Below are 19,355 nucleotides of genomic sequence, written 5' to 3'. Positions count from 1 at the left end.
ACTTGTCTTCTGAGCAAGGTCATAGTCTTGTGTGGCGAAGCTTCTCCTGGCTTGGCTTGTGGAGAGATGTTTGTACATCTTCTGTCAACATAACAAACAGCCCTCAAACATGTAGTGACTCCCAGCTGCTCTGTTCCACCTCCTCTCTGGAGCTGATGTGCTGATGCCCTGGAGGAAGCCTTGCCACCCCTTTTCCCCCCAGCTCTGCTGGGTACATCCCTGCTCTGTGATAGCTTTCTATAGCTCAGCTCCAAAGCAGCAGGCTCTGGAGAGAGGTGTTTTTTGAGGGTAGCTGACACCTGGGAGGAAAGGAGGCAGGTGTGTGGAGCTGAGCTGGAGGTGCCCCAGAGCTCTGGGCAGGGGTGTGGTGGTGAGCCCACCTCCAGTCTGACCCTGGCTCTGTCCTGGTGATGCTCTGCAGTGCTTCCCTTTGTGCAGCCCAGAAGCAATGCCAGTGGCCTGCATGTTCCAGCAGTGTGCTGGACTCTGTGCCCTGGACTCTGTTTTACAGAGATCCAAACGTGACCATCTTGGTGTGTTTCTTCTCCTGGGGGGTGTTTCAGTCTCCTTTGTTGCATCAAGGAGCAAAGATTGCACTGCTGGGATTACTCCTGGATTATTGTTGTTAATATCCAGCAGAGCAGATGAGACTTGCTTTACATGGCAGCACTTCAATTCCTCCCCAGAACGTTGCTGTTGAAGTATTTGTTTAAGGTTTTATCTGTATTAAGGTCTTGCACTGTGTTGGCTCTTCTCTTGTAACAGCTCTTCTAGCAAGAATGTAATTCTGGTGGCTGTGCTGGTTTGGTTTGGTGTCCTTTCATAGACAGGACCTACTTTGCTGTGTGTTTTACCATGGGACATTTGTGAAAGGTTATTTTTATCAAATGACATTTTATTTTCATGCCATCATTTGCTGGGAAAGGTTTAAAGTGGAAGCTGGAGTGTGGGTTTTGCAGTGGCTTTGTTCCTGTATTGCATGCCTGGAGTGAAGAAAACCTGAAGCTGTGGCTGGATGGGGCTGTTTAGATGAACACCAGTTCAGTGAGTTTGATAGGATGAGAGGAAATGGTCTCAGGTTGTGCCAGGGGAGGTTTAGGTTGGACATGAGGAGCAATTTCTTCCCTAAAAGGGTTGTCAAGGCCTGGCCCAGGATGCCCAGGGCAGTGGAGGAGTTTCAAAGATGTGGAGAGTGGTGTTGAGGACCATGGTTTGGTGGTGAATGGGCAGTGCTGGGGTAAGGGTTGGACTCAATGATCTTGAAAATCTTTTCCAACCTAAACCATTCTGTGATTCTATCTGAGGCATGGGAAGGGTCATTAGAGCTCCCAATTTGGACAAAATAGGAATGGGAGGTCCTGGTATTCCAGCAGCTGATGTTCAAAGCAGTCAAACCTCTGCAGTGCCACGATGGGCACTGCTGCCAGCTCCAGCCCTCTCTACTGTGTGTGCTGCCAAGCTGGGGTTCCTGCCTGTGCCTCTGCAAACAGCTGCTCTGCTGTCAGGGAGTGGGCAGAAGAGGCTGCACTGGCAGTGCCCTCTCTGAGAGCAGAGGAAATTCTGCTCTTCTGTGGTTGGAGTGGTGTCTGGTTCAGGAGGGCTTGACTAGGGGTATCCTGGAGCAAAATGTTTTGGCTTTGCATTGGACACAAAGCACAGAGTGGGTGAAATGCACAGAGCATGCCCTGCAGGAGCTGCAGGCCCTCTGTGGAGTCCTTGACAGCCCGTTTGGAAAGGAGCTGTTTGCTGCCCCTCTGCTGCTCTGCCTCATGGTGCCACATGACTCCAGGGGGCTGGGAACCTCCCCACACAGGAGAGGGCTGCGGGGTTGGGCCCGGGCAGCAGCGATGGTTGTGGGGTGAAGCCAGGCCATGGGCCATGGCTCCCTGGGGTGTGTCCAGCGAGACTTTGCAAACTGAATGTAGGTTACTGCAGCCCCAGTCAGTGAGCAGGGGCAGAGCACCACCACTCTGCTCTCCTGGCTTTAAGGCAGGCTTGTTTCTTAACCCTTTCCTGCACACAAACTGCTGTCCATGCCTGTGGAGTTGTCTGGATGTAAGTGTGGCTTGGTACTGGGGAACATTCCAGAGAGGATCTTCCATGTCCTGCTGCCACCACCACCATGGGTTTGGGTACTGATCCTTAGAGCTGTTGAAGGCTTCCCTCTGAAGTAGCCACTTGTATGTGGTCACCTCTTTTCTTAAAACTCTTCTTTGGTTTCAGAAGCTCTTGTGCCTGGGCAGCAGGTGGGCTCTGCCCTATTCTGAGGGCCACCACTGGCCAAGGATCTCCACCTGCCCCTGAGTGGTGGCATGTGGGGCCTGGAGGTCTCGTGGTTGGGCATTGCAGTGGGGCTCCAGGTCTGCTTTGGCAGTCACAGGCAGCCATGGCATGAATGGAAGAACTTGTGGTGTGGTTGTCAAGGCTCAGGGTGGTGGAACCTGGGGACCCAGTGCTGATGGCCTGGCACCAAAGGTTTAGAGCAGCCCCACACTAGTGAGAAATGCCTTGAAAGGGGAGGGCCAGCACTGTCCTGTGCTCACAGCTCCAAGGGAGAGTGGGCTTCAAGGCTTGGAAGGTTTTGTGATGTTTCCAACCACCTGTGGGATGAACTCACCTGCACTGGCCTCATATTTCTCCCCACATCCCTGGTCTGACCTTTTCCTGCTCCTGGGGCTGGTGCTCGGGGTGCAGGAGAGCAGCACATTCAGCTCAGGGCTGGATTCCTGCTGGAGTCACCTAAAGAAATGATTTTTACTCTTTTTGGGCTGTGACTTTTGGAGAGTTGTTTAGCAGAGTCCAAGTTCTAAGCACATTTTCACCGCTGTGTATTCGAGAGGCACCTTTGATTTGTATTAATCACCTTTGGTAGACAATTTTGGTGCCTGCAGTTCTGTAACTTGTGTCTCTCACTCCGGGTGTATAAATTGTTAACCCTTTGGAACGTATCAAATATGGCTAAATAAAATGTAAAATTAAAAAAAAAAAAAACAAAGCAGCTTAGGATAGAAAATTAGCAGCTTAATTACAGCACACTTACTGCTCTGTAAGTGCCCTCGTCCCTCTTAGCTGCAGGGTTGTTTGCTTTCCAGAGCTGAAGCTCGAGCATGAGCAGAGCCCTTGTTGGGGTGCTGGGGCAGTGTTGCATGGCAGACCCCCGCTGTCCCCGCTGCATGCCCTCACTAACTATGCAAAGCCCCTGATGAGTTCCCCCCTTCCCTGGCCCCCATGGGCATCCCCTGTGGGCAGCCCCCGTGGGCAGCGCTGCTCCCAGCCTGAGCCCTGCGTCCCGGCGTGGCCAGGAGCATGTCCCTGGGGTCCTGCTGCTTCCTTTGCACATCTGGAGTCTTTCCTTTGCAGCACTCGCGTTACTGACAAGGCTGGAGTGTAGCTCAACACAAAGGGATCTGAAGGTTGGCATGAGAACAAACTGGGTTTCTGTTTCCTAATTTTTTTTTTCCTTTTCTTTAAGAGGGAAGCCCTGGCCAGGGTCTGTCTGTAGCTGCCATCTCCCATGTGAGTGTGGTGGCACTCTCTGTGCTGACAGATGTGGCCACCCCTAGCTGTGTGAGCACTCCCAGCACCAGCTTGTGTTCAGGCTCTGTGCCAAGGGAGTGGCTCCCAGTCATTGGGGTGCTGTGCCCATACTGCTGAAAGGGCTCCTGCCAGCCTGGCGACTGCTGTGCCAGGCTGTGGTTACCCGTAGGGGTGGCTGTGCTCCCTGGTCATGCTCCAAACCCCAGCCATGTTGGCATTTGAGCTGTGGTCTTGTTCACCCACAGGTCCCACCAGGGTTGCTGTAAGTGTGGTGTGGCCAGGTCCTAGCCCATGGGGCACGCTGGGCAGAGTGGGCAGCTGACATGGGCACTGGTTGGTGAGGTCTCATGAGCAGCACAAAGTGGTGGTCCCAGGGTCTCTCCTGGGCTCTGTGCCCTGTGAGATGCCACCTCACAGCAGTGCTCTGGGTATTGGGCAGGTCCTCTGTCCTGTCCTCCTTGCTCAGGGGAGGGTTGGGAAGCGCTCAGAGAGGATTTGGAAACAACATTCCAGATAACTTTACCATTACTTTTGGTTTGTTTTTTTTTTTTTTTGTCTCTTTGTCATTTGCCTCCTAATCCCAAACAATTTGGCAGTATCTGATGTTAACCTGTGGAGGGAACTGAAATTTAGTTTTAATTTGTGGTGAGAGGAAAGGGCCCATGGGGGTTTCTTACACAAAGTGCCATGCAGCAGCTACTGTTGGGAGCAGCTGCAGGCCTGTAGGATTGCCTGTTAGGTCTGAGGGGTTAGGGACTCTTCTGTTGTGTTTTTTTTTTTCCAAGGTGGTAGCACTTGATTTCTCTGCAAACAGTGGGGTGGGTGGTTGGTTGGTTGAAGACACAGATTAAAACTAAGTGCAGACACCAAGTCCCCTTCACTCTAGGCCCTGCAGCACGAAGGCGTGGCGAGAAGGTCGGTGTCAGGTCCGTGTGGCGTTTGTGCAGTGCAATAAGAAACCCTTTTTAGGTGCTACATTGCCTTGGGTAGGGTGACACAAGGGAATACAGGCTACAAGTGGCTTAGATGATCATCTTGTGACCTTCCAAGCCCCAATTTGTACAGATTTGCTCACCAACTGTGCCTCACCATTGGTTAAAATTGAATTTTAAGTCCTGTTGCAAAGTGCAGTTTCTCTTCTGGACACGCTGTCAGGTTTTACACTGGAGTAGCCACAGTTGTGAGAACTGCATGGTCACACCACTGCACCCCATCTGGGACGTGGGGCTGGCCCACACCTTTGATAAGTCTCTTCTGTCTTTTAATGTTTTTTGAACTGTACAGAGATCTGGAAAGCAGGCTGTGTCTGTACTTGGGGGGTTGAGCGTTGTACCATAAATTTTAAATTATTTGAGGACAAGTGCATGAGACTGTGTCAATGCCTTTTATTATTTATTTGTATGTTTTATTATTCAAGGTGTATGCACTTTTAATATGCAGAATTTATATTTTTATGTTAAAAAAAATCCATTTTCTTTCAGAAAGAAGAGTTTGAATATGAGGAATTGGAATTAAGTGCAAAAAGGGGAATATGTAATAAAATACAATAAATTTATTACTAGGCATCCAGCCTCAGTGAGAGTTTTTCCAGCTCTGCACCATCACCTGGCAAGGTGGTAGGGGCTGCACACACACATACCCCCCACCTTCCCCCAACTCTGGGCTTGCTATGTCCCTGCTCTTGCAGGTCCCCTGTGCCAGGCATTGGGCTGGGTGCTCCCCCTGTGCCAGGCACTCCTGGGGCTCAGCTTTTCTTTTCCTTGGGTTTGTATCAGCCTCGAGGCTGAGCTGTGGTTCTGCATCTCATGTCTCATGGGGCAGGGTCCAGGGGTAGCTGGGGGGCTCTGGTGCCGTGTTCACTCTGCGTCCCTCAACAAGCACAGGCATAGGAGGGGAGGCAAGGGCTTGGTAACCTCTGTGTCCTGAACAGGGCTCCTCTCTGCTCCTCTTGTTCCCAAATGTTCCATTAAAACTTAAGAAGCCTTTGGGCACAGACCTGTGTGCTGGGGAGGGGGGCACATGGGCTCCTGCCTCACCCCCATGTTGTCCACAGTGCTTCTGTTTCCACACAGCAGCAGCCCAGGGCTTGCCGGCACTAGGCCAAGGTCCCTGCTGCTGGTGTGTCCCAAGGAGCAGCCTGCAGGACCTGGACAGAGCCTTTGTGCTGTTGAGTTTGGTCTGCGAGCCCCATGGGATGTGATCTGACTCCTTTGTAGGGTCTGGGGGCTTTGCCTTGACCAGGCAAGGTTGGGGGTCTCCCCTGCCCACCCAGCCATGCCTTGTATCTGTGTTCAGCCTCCCTCTTCTGCCCCTAAATCCCTGGGGAAAGCTCTGGCTCTGCTCGAAGGCTGCTGCTGTCCCAGCTCCTTTCTGTCCCTGGTTCTCTGATCATGGCTTCCTGTGTCCTCCGGGTGCAAGAGGCTGCGGTGGGCTTGTCCCGGTGTCCCCTCTGGGGTGGTGCTGGTGCTGGCTGTGCTGCAGTCCACTCCTTGTCCCCTGGCCGCAGCAGTGATGCAGCACATGGCTCCCCTGCTCGGGCTTTGGTTCGATATAGCCTGTTTATAAATGGCTCTTTATTGAACTGAGGCTGAAGCTGTGTGAGAAGATAGTCGCAGAGTGTTTAATTGTGAGCTCCTCAGCTCGCCCCTAATTAAATATTGTTTTTCATTTAGCAGGGAGTGCAGCAGCAGCTCCGGGCTGTGGAGGAGAATACAGATGGGGCTGCGCCTGCAGGGGCCGGCCCGGACCACAGCGGGGGAGAGGAGGAGCAGGGAGAGAGGGGAAGAGAGGGATGGAGAGAGGAGGGGAAGAGGAGGGGGATGGAGAGGGGCGAGAGGAGGGGAAGAGGAGGGGGATGGAGAGGGGCGAGAGGAGGGGAAGAGGAGGGGGATGGAGAGGGGCGAGAGGAGGGGAAGAGGAGGGGGATGGAGAGGGGCGAGAGGAGGGGAAGAGGAGGGGATGGAGAGGGGCGAGAGGAGGGGAAGAGGAGGGGGATGGAGAGGGGCGAGAGGAGGGGAAGAGGAGGGGGATGGAGAGGGGCGAGAGGAGGGGAAGAGGAGGGGATGGAGAGGGGCGAGAGGAGGGGAAGAGGAGGGGGATGGAGAGGGGCGAGAGGAGGGGAAGAGGAGGGGGATGGAGAGGGGCGAGAGGAGGGGAAGAGGAGGGGGATGGAGAGGGGCGAGAGGAGGGGAGAGGAGGGGGAGGAGAGGGGGAGAGGAGGGGAGAGGAGGGGAGGAGGAGGGGGAGAGGGAGGGGAGAGGAGGGGGGAGGAGAGGGAGGGGAGGAGGGGAGAGGGAGGGGAGGAGGGAGAGGGGGAGAGGAGGGGAGAGGAGGGAGGGAGGGGAGGAGGAGGGGAGAGGAGGGGAGAGGAGGGGGAGGGAGAGGGGGAGAGGGAGGGGAGGAGAGGGGAGGGGAGGAGAGGGGGAGGGGAGGGGAGAGGAGGGGAGGAGAGGGGAGGGAGGAGGGAGAGGAGGGGAGGAGGGAGGGGGGAGGGAGGGGAGGGGGAGGGAGGGGAGAGGAGGAGGAGGGAGGGGAGGAGAGGGAGGGGAGGGGAGGAGGGAGGGAGAGGGGGGAGGAGGGGAGGGGAGGGGAGGAGGGAGGGAGAGGAGGGGGGAGGAGGGGAGAGGGAGGGGAGGGAGGGAGGGGGAGAGGAGGGGGAGGGAGAGGGGGAGGGAGGGGAGGAGGGAGGGGAGAGGAGGGGGAGGAGGGGGGAGAGGAGGGGGAGGGAGGGGGAGAGGGAGGGGAGGAGGAGGGGGAGGGAGAGGGGAGAGGAGGGGAAGAGGAGGGGGATGGAGAGGGGCAAGAGGAGGGGAAGAGGAGGGGGATGGAGAGGGGCGAGAGGAGGGGAAGAGGAGGGGGATGGAGAGGGGCCAGGCCGTTGCTCCTGGCTGCTGAAGGGTCTGCACGTGTGGCTGTGCCTTCTGCAGCAGACACCCTTGGCTGTGTGAGCTGCTGCAGGCACTGCTGGGCAGCCATCCCCTGGCTGCTGGGCTCTAGTCTGGAGGTCACACGGGGCGTGAAGTACTTCAGCAGCCCAGTGTCACCTCAGCTGCAGAACAGGAGAGAGAAGTGGGAGATGCTGTGGTTGGAGCCAGCCAGGGGCATTTCCATGGAGCCTCTTATTTCTCCTGCTTGAGTGAGCCATCAGATCCTGTAGCAGGGGCTGCTGCTCCTGCTCTGCAATCTTGCTTTCAGATGCCAGTTTTGATTCTCAAGGGTTTTTTTTCCCTTCTCCTCCTCCCTCCTGTGTGCACTCCTTTGTCTTCCCACTGGTTGAGATGCAACACCATGTCTGTGCCCTAGTACACTAGAGGAGGAGTGGGCTGGGGGCTTTGGTGTGGCTGCTGGGGCTGTTCTGGTCTGGCCCAGCTGGTGCAGAGCTGAGAGCAGGGCTGAGGCAAGGCAGTTTGGGGCCCCTTGCTCTGTCTGGACTCTTGACTGTGGGGTTCTCCTGTGGGGCTGCAGTGGGGGACATGTGGAGTCATTGCAGGGTTGTGGTTGCTGCTGCTCTTTGATTGTCACCTTCTGCTCCATCATCCCTACAGCAAATGCTCAGCTCTGCAGGGCGTGGGGTGGCCTGGCCAGACCCCTCCACTGCCTGCGTTTGATTTTGATCTACTCCAGGAGCCAGTAAGGGTGGGGATGGGTGAGGAAAAGGTGGAGACTCTTGTAGTTTGTTCTGGCTTTATTCTAGAGTGAAGAGCAGCCTCAGTCCAGCTTCCTCTGGCCTCTTGTGTCCTGTAGCATGAACCCTGTCCTGTCTCCAGCCCGGGGGCCAGCAGCAGCTACACCACAGAGCAAGGGTAATCTCTAGCTCTGGGTGGAACAGGCAAGGGCAGCTTTGCCTGGGACACTGGTTGGAGACTCACAATCCCTCCAAGCAACCCACCAGGACTGTGCCATGGGGCTCATCCCTGCCCTGCTGACCTGCCAGAGCCTGGCCAGGAGCCCTGCACCTCACCTAAGAGCAGTGCTTCAGCTGCCAGGAGAAATGCCTAGGGCTCTGCTGCCTCTCCTGCTGGCACTGAGCCTGCGAGGTGGCAGCGCTGGTGCCTGTGCTTGCCCTGCTCTTCCAGCAGCCAGTGCTAGAGCTACAGCCCAGAGTCAGGAGCTGCACAGTGTGGCCCAGGGGTGCCCACTGCACATCCCTGTGGTGTCAGGGCACCACCAACCCTGCCAGGGAAGGCTGTGGGGGGCAGGAGGGCATCTGCTCTGGTGCTGCTGCTCCCACCCCAGTCTAGGGGCAAAGGAGCTCCTGGGGGCTGTTCCAGCCAGGTCTGCTCCCTGCTGAGAACTTTGATCGCCAGCTGATGGGGTTTAAGTGCTCCTTGCTCAGGAGGGTCTGTGGGCAGGCACTTCCTGCACTGCCAGATGAAGTGAAAGGGGGGCTGGGGAGCAGGGTGGTGACTAAGTCTGGGTCAGCAGGGCCGGCTGCAGCTGGGCACAGACCTGCCCCAGGGAGGTTTAGGTTGGACATGAAGAACAACTTCCCCAAAAGGATTGTCAAGGCCCGGCCCAGGCTGCCCAGGGCAATGGTGGAGTCCCCATCCCTGGAAGGCTTTCAAAACCTTGTAGCTGTGCTGCTGAGGGCCATGGTTTTAGCAGATGAGTTGGTGGAGTTAAATGAATAGTTGGACTTGATGATCTCCAAGGTCTTTTCCAGCCTGAACACCCCAGGACTCTGTTCTATGTTTGTAAGAACAGGTCCAGCTGGGGTCCCCTCACAGTGGTGGCTGCAGCAGGTGAGGAGGGTGCTGGCAGTGCTGTGGGCAGGGATTGATGTGTGAGGAGCTGCCTGCTCCCTGCCCGCAGGCAGCTGCTGTCTGCTGGGGTGTTTATTAACACCAGAGCCAGAACAAAAGCCAATTTTGGGGGCTGTCAATGAATTATAAGATATTAGGCACTGTCATCCCTGCCCCTGCACTCCTAAATCCTGCTCTAATTAGAGCATCACTTTCCCTTCCTCAGCACTTTTTCCCCTCTGTCGGTATCGATCCTTTCTCTGTGGGGATCTGACCAACTGTTGACAATTTATGGAAACATAAAACTAGCTCCTCTTGGAGCAAAAACCTCACTTCCAATCAAAAGCGCTGACAGCAGGTTCTGGCTGGCAGCCCAGCCTGCTCACCAGATGGGTTCAGCAGCTATGGCCATGCTGATGCCCCCTCCCCTGGCACACAGGGATGTTCACTGACACGCTGAGCTTGCTTCCACCTGTCACCTTGTTTCAGAAATACAGCTGTAGCTAAGTGAAGGTTTGAGGTGCATCAGGAGTCCTGCAGGAGCTCCTGAAACATCAGCTGGCTGGTGGACATTCACAGCTTGGACTCAGTGGGTGACTGGGTTTGGCCACAGGGCTGTGGGGTTGGGTCTCTGTGAGCTTGGGTCCCTGACAAAATTGCTGGTTCCAGCTCTCAGGGGGATCTTAAGTGCAGGGCTTTTGTCCCAGACAGAGAAGAGCCTGCTGGTACCTGGGTTATCTGATGATGTCTCCCACCAACAGCCCAGCATGGCCTGGTGCTGCTTAGATTTGTCCTTGCTTTGCCAGCCCTCCGTCCTCTCTGTGCTTTCATGGCCATGGAGGTGGTGGCTCAGTCTTTGCCCTTACAAAACTTCTCTGTTGGTTTGCAAAGACTGTGGTACCCTCAGCCTCAGGCTCTCCCCAGTGGAGGGCTGGCCAGCAGCTTGGAGCTGCCCTGGGGTGGGAGAGCTCCAGCACCCTGTTGGACTTGTTCCTTCCATGCCACCTCTCCAGGTATGCTGGTTGCCCAATTGAGGGACTTAGTCCCTGCCAAACCCTGGGGGCTGCTGCTCTGACCCACACTGCTTCACACCCTGCTGCTGGTTGAGGTGGGCACAAGCTTGGGAGGGAGAGGCTGGCCACTGCCACAGAGTGGGCAATTCTGCAGCTGCTGCCTTTGCTCACTGCTCAAGGCCCTTTCCCAGGCTCCCACCTGTCTGGAAGCACTGGTGGGTTGTTGCTACTCCTGCCACCTCTTTTTTGGAGATGTCTGAATCAGGGCAAGGATCTCATGGTTGGCTGATGGAGCCGTTTGCCAAGGCACCACATGGCCCTTGTTGCACAGCAGTGAAAACATCACCAGGAAACTGCAGGTCCAGCATCCTGACCTGGATTCCTGAGCACAGCAGGGCCGTGGGGATGGCTGCTGATTTCCACCCACACTGAGCCAAGTGGTGACAAATGGATCCTTCCTGGAGGTATTGAATGTTCCTCACCCTATCCATCAGCCCCACGACGAATGCCCCTGTCGGGCCCTGCTGACACCCCATTTAAACTCCGCTCCCCGGCACGGCGCAGCGGCTGCTGGCAAGCAGGGACCTTATCATTTTTTAATGCACTGCAGTGCCTGGGCTCATGGAATATTGATGGCAAAGTCATTATTTACCAAACAACCCAGGCCCTTCGCAGCAGCCCTGCTGTGGGGACAGCCCGGGCATGCCCTGTGCCCCTTCCCCTGGTGGCTGAGGGTCTGGCTGGGGTGTCCTGGCCCCAGATGCCACAGGTCTTGACTTTGTAATCTGCTTCCGGCTGCCTGCCTCAGCTTGGAGCTTGGTCTAGTTGCTGTGGATGATGAGGAGCTGGTGGCCAGTGGGCAGGGATGGAGATGGGGAAAGCAGGGTACAGGAGGTGCTGCTGTGAGCAGAGGCTTTGATGCTGGGAGGCCTCTAAGCCCTTCCGCTCGCACTTGCTGCAGCTCCCCAAGCCTCTTTGCTAATTCTTCTCTGGGGAGCAGCAATGGCTTTGCAGGTCAAGGTTGGTTGTGGGTTCCCACATCAGTGGATCACTGTCCCATTGATGTGTCCCTGCTCGGGGGCCTCAGGTTGGTGGCCATACTCTCCATGGAGCAGGTGGCAGCTGGAGCCAAGAGCAGAACTGTGAGCAGGCAGATAGATGCTCTCATGGCATGACCCTGTCCTGGTGTGAGATGTGCTGTGATGCTGCACCCTGCCTCGTACCCTGGCTGCTCCCTTCTGCAGAGGACACACAGGATGAGGCATCCCCATGGGCGTACAGGGCATCTCCTGCTCTCCGTGCAAAGCCAAAAACAGCAGAAGGAGCCAAGCCCCCTGCTTTCACCAGGACCTGCTGCACCCCCTTCCCTTTATGTCCTGATGGGCTTGGTGGTCCTGAAGGAGATGCCACCTGTGGGACATGTAGCTATTTGCCTTCCTCAGTGCCAGCTTTGACCCTCTTTCATGTGTTTTGCAGTCATTGCTGCCTGTGTTTTGCTGTCCCCGTTGCTGCACTACAGCAAGATTAATGCTGCTTATTGGGCTGGGATTTTTATCACCTGAATGCTTTCCTCTTAGCTCCCAAAACCGACTTCAGACCAGATTTATTACCTGGCAGATAAACAGAAGCACAGGTTTATTTTGCCCCCTTGTTCATCAGAAAGGAATGGAAATGTAAGCAAAATATTAAAAATAAAATAGACTCAGTTTTACTTTAATTGACCTTTGATTTTTAACTTAATACCTTCCCCGTGTTGCTGCTTCAACCTTTAATTTCTCTTGCTGAAGTGGCTGTGTTCAATGATTCATTCTGGCCCGAGGCAAAGCACACACTGTAATTGGTTTTTAACTTCCTGGAATGTCAAAGCCAGGATTGAAATTTTACGGATCACACCAGCAATTCCATCCTGGCTTTAATAATAATGTTGCAGAAAGGGAGGCAGATTTACAGCTGTAGAAAAATGTAATCAAATTTGGAGGCAGAATGCAATAAGTCCAAATGCTGGTTTTCATTTGGAAGCTTGTTAGATAAATGTGGCATCACCGGAGAGGTTCCCACAGCATTTCTGCCACCTCCTGCCACGTCAAGCGGTGCAGAGGAGCAGCTGCCCAGGGCTGGGGCAGGACACAGCTCTGGGTGTAGGTGGCACCTTGGGCATGGGGTGCCTGTGGGGCATCTGTTTGAGTGTGGGGTTCCCCTCATCAGTTGCTGGTCCTGCAGCTTGGGAAGAGCTGGTGCGAAGCACGTGGATGGGAGCTGCTTGTGATGGCATCTACCCAATTGGCCACCCCAAGACAGGGTGTGGAACGACTGCCACCCTTCTGTGCTGCCAGCTGGGGTACTGTGAGGGGAAAACCCCCCTAATACCCTGCAAATGCCAACTAAGTAATCAATTTTGGCCAATTAATGTCTGATTAAAACTAATAACCCTCCTCTCCCTTTCCTATTAGCCAATGACCTCCAGCAATCCATTAGTGTAACAAATGAGCTGCGAGTGCTCAGCATGGCCAACAACTCTGGATCACAGCCAGGGGCACCTCATTCATCAGCAGCTCCTGCACCCCACTGCCACAGCCACTCTGCTCCCTGCCACCCCTGTACACCTGCATGGAGGTGGGCACCGTGTGCCTGTCCCTTGCCTGCTATGCTCAGAGCCACCAGCACCTGTGCTGGGCAGGAACCATCACCACCTGGCAGACTGGAGGATGCCCCTCGCTGCCTTCAGTGGGGCTGGGGTTTCAGGAAAAGCCCTTTTGGGGTTCAGGGGCCTGACACCATGTGCCAGCATGGCCAATCACCCGGTGCCACATGCCCATGGGCTGCACTCTCTGTGCATCACCCTGCTGTCCTTGCTCCTTGCTTAGCTTGTCCTAAAAAGCCAGCTGAGCTGAAATGATTTGCTTTCCTTGGCAGAGCCCTTAAATAATGCAGTGCCCATGCTTGCTGGTACCCAGTGTCCTACAAATCCCAGAGACTTCTCAGTCTCTCTGCTGTGTGGCATCTGCTTGTGGTGGGACCATTGACAGAGGACATTAGACATTGCCTTTCAAGGATGCTCTCCTGGCAGCTTTCCCACAACCGCTGTGCCAGGGTGGTACACCCAGTGCTGCAGCAGCAGGTGGGTGTGGCGTGGTGCTGGGCATGGGAGCAGCTGCTGCCAGGCAGGTAGATGAGCAGCAGCCCGATGGCCTCACTGCCATCAGGAGCACCCAACCTGCAGCCGATCACTGGCCCAAGGGACTGGGCAGTGGCATCAGGTACCCACTGTCCCTGGCACACCCAGCTTTAGGATGTGTGGTGTTTCACCCCAGAGCAGTGGCAACTTTGGGGGCGGTGGTGGAGTCCCCTTCCCTGGAGGGTTTCAAAGCTGTGGAGATGTGGTGCTGAAGGACATGGTTTAGTGGTGACCTGGCAGAGCTGGGTTAAAGGTTTGGACCTGATGATCCTAAAGGTCTTTTCCAAACAAAATAATTCCACGACTCCTTCAGCTCTCAAGGCTGACAGATACTGAGTGACTGATGATGGAGGGGAGTGCCTGGGGCCGCAGGCTGGTCCCTGTGAGAGTGTCTGCCAGTCTGGGATGGATCCTCCTGTGCTCTGTGAGTATTTAAGTATTATAATCCAGATTTGACCAACATTTATGAGGCTGTCAGGGCTCCAGGGCTCACAGCCCACTTGCAGGCTGCTACTCTTGGCCTACTGGAGGGAGATGCCTGGTGGGGGCCTTTCCTGGTTGGCTGAGCTCCAAACATGTAGAACCTGCATTTTAGACAAGATTAAGCTCTCCCCAAAGGGCTAAGGAAGATATGAAACTGGGTAAATGTTAAAGCTGTTTGAAATTCCTCCCATAAAGTTCCTTCCAGGCACATTCCCTTTCTCCCTGAAGTGACAGTATTCTTGAGTCATGGCTCCATAACGTGTGGGCACTCCCAGGGGAGGCTGCCCAACCAGCGCACTCAGCCCTGGCACCAGGGAGTGGGAGCAGCTGCCCATGCAGGGGTAAGGGCAGGACTTTGGGGACTGCAGCAACCTGGTTGGGCTGGCCACAGGCTCCCCAGGGATTTTGCACTGGCTTGGGCTGGGACTGGGTACTGCCAACTCCTTCCCACCAGCTCCACTCCCTTTGCATGCCCGGCGTGGGGGAATGACGAGTCTGGGGGCTCCAGCACTGTGAGGATACTTCCTGGAGAACTTCAGCCCCCCCCCCCCCCCCCCCCCCCTCCCCGAGTGGAGAGCACATCCCACTGCCTGTGGGGCAGGGGCAGGCTCGGGCACCGGCTGTCTCCAAATCGGTGCTCTCGCTGGCACGGAGCAGTGCGGTGTGTGGAGGTGAATCCCCAGGCTCACGCTGTGTCTGTTGGCTGGGTTCGGTGCCATCTCTGCTGTGCCCACAGGCTGCCAGCGCCCGCTGGGCACTGCACTCTCCAGAACAGGTATCTCCGCCCCGCCTGTGCCCAGACGCGTGGCTGCCTTCTCCTTCCCTCTGTGCCAGCATCTAGGTGCTGCTTTCGCGGGGGGGGGGGGAATTCAGCCTCGAGTCTCTCCTTTGCTTTGAGGGACGGCTCCAGATTTGAATGCTTCTCCCCAGAGCTGGGGGCTCTGGTGCTGCCGGTGAGGGGTCTCCTCCTGCCAGCCCCCGTTACGCGGTCGGAGCCGCGTGGACACCGGGGAGCGGCCGACCGGAGCCCTGGCCAGCCCCGTGAGGGCACGGAAAGCAGCGCACTAATTAGCCTCAGCCCATTCCCGATTCTGTTTCTTCTCTTTCACTCCTCATTACCAACGATCCCAGCTGTGGGGAGCAGAGGAGCCAACGGCGCCGCCACCTCGGCCGCTGCTCATGGGTTTGGCTGTGGTTCGTGGTGGGAGCGCTGGGACCGGCTCCAGCGACAGAGTCCCGCTTCTGCTGGGTGCCCAGGGGCGGAGGGGCTGTCCGCCTGTCTGTCCGTCGGAGGCTACGGCTGCTCCCGAGCACACCCCTGTTCTCTTGCGAGCTGCTGCCACTGTGCCTGTCACCACCAGTGAGGTTATGTCCCCCAGGAGCTGTGCCAGTCCTTGGGCGGCCCTGGAGGACGTGCAGCTCGACTGGGGAGCTGCTGTGTGTCCCCATAGGATGGGACAGCTGAGGACAGCTCTTAGTCGAAGTGATGCCCTCAGTTTCTCCCTGCTGTGAGGGCTGCCCAGCCTGGAATCTGGCCAGGATGCCTCCACCCCAGGACCACAGTGTTTAGCTGGGATGAAGTCCCCTCTTGGGGTATCTTCTCATCCCCCAGACCCTGTGCCCACCCTGCCTGGCAATGCTGCTGTGGCTAAAGGTTGGCCACAGCTGGATCCTGGACATCTTCCCCAGGGCAGCTCCTTGGGCAATGTGGGCTGAGGATCAGAGCAGGATTTGCAGAGCTGTGGGGGTGACAGGGAGGGTGGGAGCTGCTCCCCAGCACAAAGTCTGTCCCCACCACAGCGATCTCTATGCTCACTGACGTAGTGAGTTACAGCAGAGGAGCCCACTTGGGAGAAATTGAAGAAAACCCATTTGGCAAATACTTTTTTTCATGAGGTTTGCAATATTCTTTGTTGCTTTGATGCATTTCACCCAACCCTGCCCAAGACTGAGACGCTGCAAAATAAACCCAGCCTCTTTGGCAGGCAACAGCGAACAGCAGGGACCTGAGGTCCACCTTGTGTCCTGGAGCAGAGGGCTTCAGAGTAGTACTGGCTTGACAGGTGGGGGTTGGAGGGGCTGAGAGTAAAAGCTCCCAGCGCAGCTTGCAGCAAAAATAGCTCAGCAGCTCCAGACACCGTTGGGAGGAGGATGAGAAAGACGACAAAAAGGGTAAGAAGGAGAAGAAGGATGAGAAAGACGACAAAAAGGGTAAGAAGGAGAAGAAGGATGAGAAAGACGACAAAAAGGGTAAGAAGGAGAAGAAGGATGAGAAAGACGACAAAAAGGGTAAGAAGGAAGGAGAAGAAGGATGAGAAAGACGACAAAAAGGGTGAGAAGGAAGGAGAAGAAGGAGAAAAAAGGGTGTATGTCAGGAAGATGGGGCTAGTCTTTTTTTCAGTGGAGCCCAGAGACAGGGCAAGAGGTAATGGGCACTAACTAGATCATAGGAAGTTCCATCTAAACATGAGGAAAAACTTCTTTACTATGAGGGTGGTAGAGCACTGGGATAAGATGCCCAGAGACTCCATCTCTGGAATCATTCCAAACTCACCTAGATGCTGCCCTGTGCAACCTGCTCTTTAGGTGAACCTGCTCTGGCAGGGAGGCTCTTGGACTCAGTGATCTCCAGAGGTCCCTTCCAACCTCCACCATTCTGTGATTCCATGAGAAAGGATTCCCAGCCTTGCAGCCTTCCACCCACCAGCTCCCACTGTTCATCCCGTCACCCTGGCACATGTCTGGCAGCTCTGGCTGCCCATGCTCCTGCCCTGCTTCCCACCCAGAGGGGCTCTGCCATGAGCTGTGCCAGGCTTATGGCTAGTTCTAGCTGTGGCACCGGGGTCCTACAACTCCCCTGCTTTCAGCACCACTCTCCCCTGTGAGAGCCTGAGGAGGGCTGATCAGTGCAGCTCCCAGCACCATGGCTAATTCTGGTGCTCTGCAGCACCAGGGCTGTTTCCTATTGATTCCATCAGTTGCTAATGGTCTCCTCTCTTTTTTTTTTTTTTTTTTTTTTGGTAGAATAAGAGGCTTTTGTGGGAAGAACTTAATCCAGTCCCATGGCAGGGTGAAATTGCACAGCTCACTGCTGAGATTGCCGAGACGTGAGTGGCTTTCCTAGCAGGAGGAGTTTTAGCTAATACATTTGATACTCCGATGTTTTTATGGCACAAAGGGTCCTAATTGAGCTGTTCCTCTAGTTGCAGTTGGGGTTCTCCTGGGGAGGACTGGAACCTGTTGTGGCTTGTGGTGTCTTCTGGGGACCTTTGTGATGTGATGGTCACCTTCACCAGCCACTGTGCTGAGCTCTGGCACTGCCATGAACACAAGTTATTAAGATGATGGTGAGGCTGGTGCTGAAGGGGACAGAGCTGTGCAGAGAAGTGGAGCTTTGCTCTCTTCAAGGCTTCATTCTTTTAATTAGGGGCTGGGGTGCTGGTGCATGGTGCCAGAGAGCAGCGCCAGCACTTCTTGAGGCAAGGGCGCCCAGGACAGGGCCAAGTCCTGAGCACTGCGGGACACGCTTGGTGCAGACAGGACGTGCTGACACCATGGTGCAGATGAGCTCTCCCTGGATGCAGGACGTGCTCATGCTCACCCGTGGTGCAGGGCATGCTCACCCTGCCCTGCAGGTTGGCATGAGCTGGCCCAGACCTACATCAGCCACATCTGGAGCAATCAGACCAGTCCCCTCCTGGGCTGGCAGTGGCCAAGAGCTGAGCTCTTGGGGATGAAGTTGTGCTTCTGCCTTTGGGCTGAGCACATAGGAGATAGCTAAATGGATTGGGACATCTAGGACCAAAGGTCAGGAAATTTCTCTCTGTACCATGCGTAGATGAGTACTAATGAGGTTTTCTTGATTATCTTTAACTGACTTTTCCAGGAGTGGTGGTGATTTGTATGGTGTGAGCCTGGATGGGTGGCACACACAGACACACACAGTGGAGCAGCATCTTCATTAGAAGTGGGCTTGAAAATGAATCTGCAAGATACCAATTACCTAAGGACTGCTTATGGAGGAGATTCTAAGGGCGAAAATGGCACCAGCTCTGCAAGGCCTCTGGGGCTGCCATGTGCCAGTCATGCCATGGGGGACACTGCTGCCCATCCTCTTGGGGTGAATTCACATGTGTGGAGCAGCTGTGCCCGTGCCTGGCACAGAGCATCCCATGCAGGGCCTGTGATCCCAGGGGACATCTGCAGTGGATGCCCAGTCTACTATGGCTGTTGGTTCTGGGCATCCCCTTCTCCCCTGCCCTATTCTGCTGGCTGGCAGAATGACTCTGCCAGTGCCATGTCTCATGCCAGGGACACAGGTGCCCCATCCTGCCCACAGGCAGCTTCTTGGAGCCATTGTGAGTGCTCTGGAGTTACAGGCAGCACTGCCAGAGCCTGCACCACCATGACCTGTCCACCTTGGTCAGGAACTGGGCACAGGGCTGTTGTCTGTCTGGCAGCAGCATGACCTCCCCTGCAAACTCTAACCCAGGAACTGAAGCCTGTGGGAATGCAGGGAAACATCCAGAGCAGTGCTGGGCAAAGGCTGGTGAGCAGTGCAGTGGTGCCAGTGCACAGAGAGTGTGCAGTGCCAGTGCCAGGTGCCACTGCAGGGGCCGGTGGCAGCTTGGCCCTGAGAGCTGCACAAAAGCATTTTGGGCAGAGGTGGATTTAAACCAGAGTCAGAAGCAGCTCCCCTTGGAGCTTCCCTCTTGATCCTGAAAAGCTGGAAAATGCTGTTGGATGGGAGGAGAAAGCCTTGTACCAGGAGACAGCAGAGTGAGGGAGGGAGAGGGCTTGGACAAATCCATCCAATTAGCCTGGCATTAATCCTGGGCAAACGGGTGGAAAATCTAATGCAGGCTTCAATTAATGGGAGAATTGGAGCCTGGGAGCATAAACCCATGCCTGTCAGCATGGCTGGGAAGGAGCAGGTCCTGTCAAACCAGCCTGACTCTGTTCTCTGATGAGCTCAGTGGTAGCATAGGAATCAAGGGCTCTGGACAGCATTTTGCTCAGCACCACGATGCTTTGACCAGGAGTGCAGTGGGAGCTGGATCAAAAAATGAGGCTGAAGAACCAGGAGGGACTGTTGTCACTGGAGGGGCTGTTATCACTGGAGGGACTGCTGTCACTGGGAGGGGGTATTGCCACTGTCACTGGAAGGGATGTTGTCACTGTCACTGGGCGGTGGTAGCTTCTTGGGGAGATGTGCACTGCCACAGCCATCCTTCCCCATGCCCCTTCCTGTGTCCCAAGAGGCTGGGGCTGGCTGGCACAGACACACTTGCTGGGAGGGCTGATGGCAGAGCTGTGCCATGCTGCCCCATGCATATTCCACTGGAGTTGCTCAGTCCATGGTGAACATCACAGACCCCACGTGTCCTCCACATATGAGGAACACTA

The sequence above is a fragment of the Indicator indicator genome, chromosome 22, assembly GCF_027791375.1.
Source record: "Indicator indicator isolate 239-I01 chromosome 22, UM_Iind_1.1, whole genome shotgun sequence".
NCBI lineage: Eukaryota > Metazoa > Chordata > Aves > Piciformes > Indicatoridae > Indicator > Indicator indicator.
The sequence above is the reverse complement of the archived record's forward strand: the minus strand, read 5'-3'. Positions refer to the sequence as shown.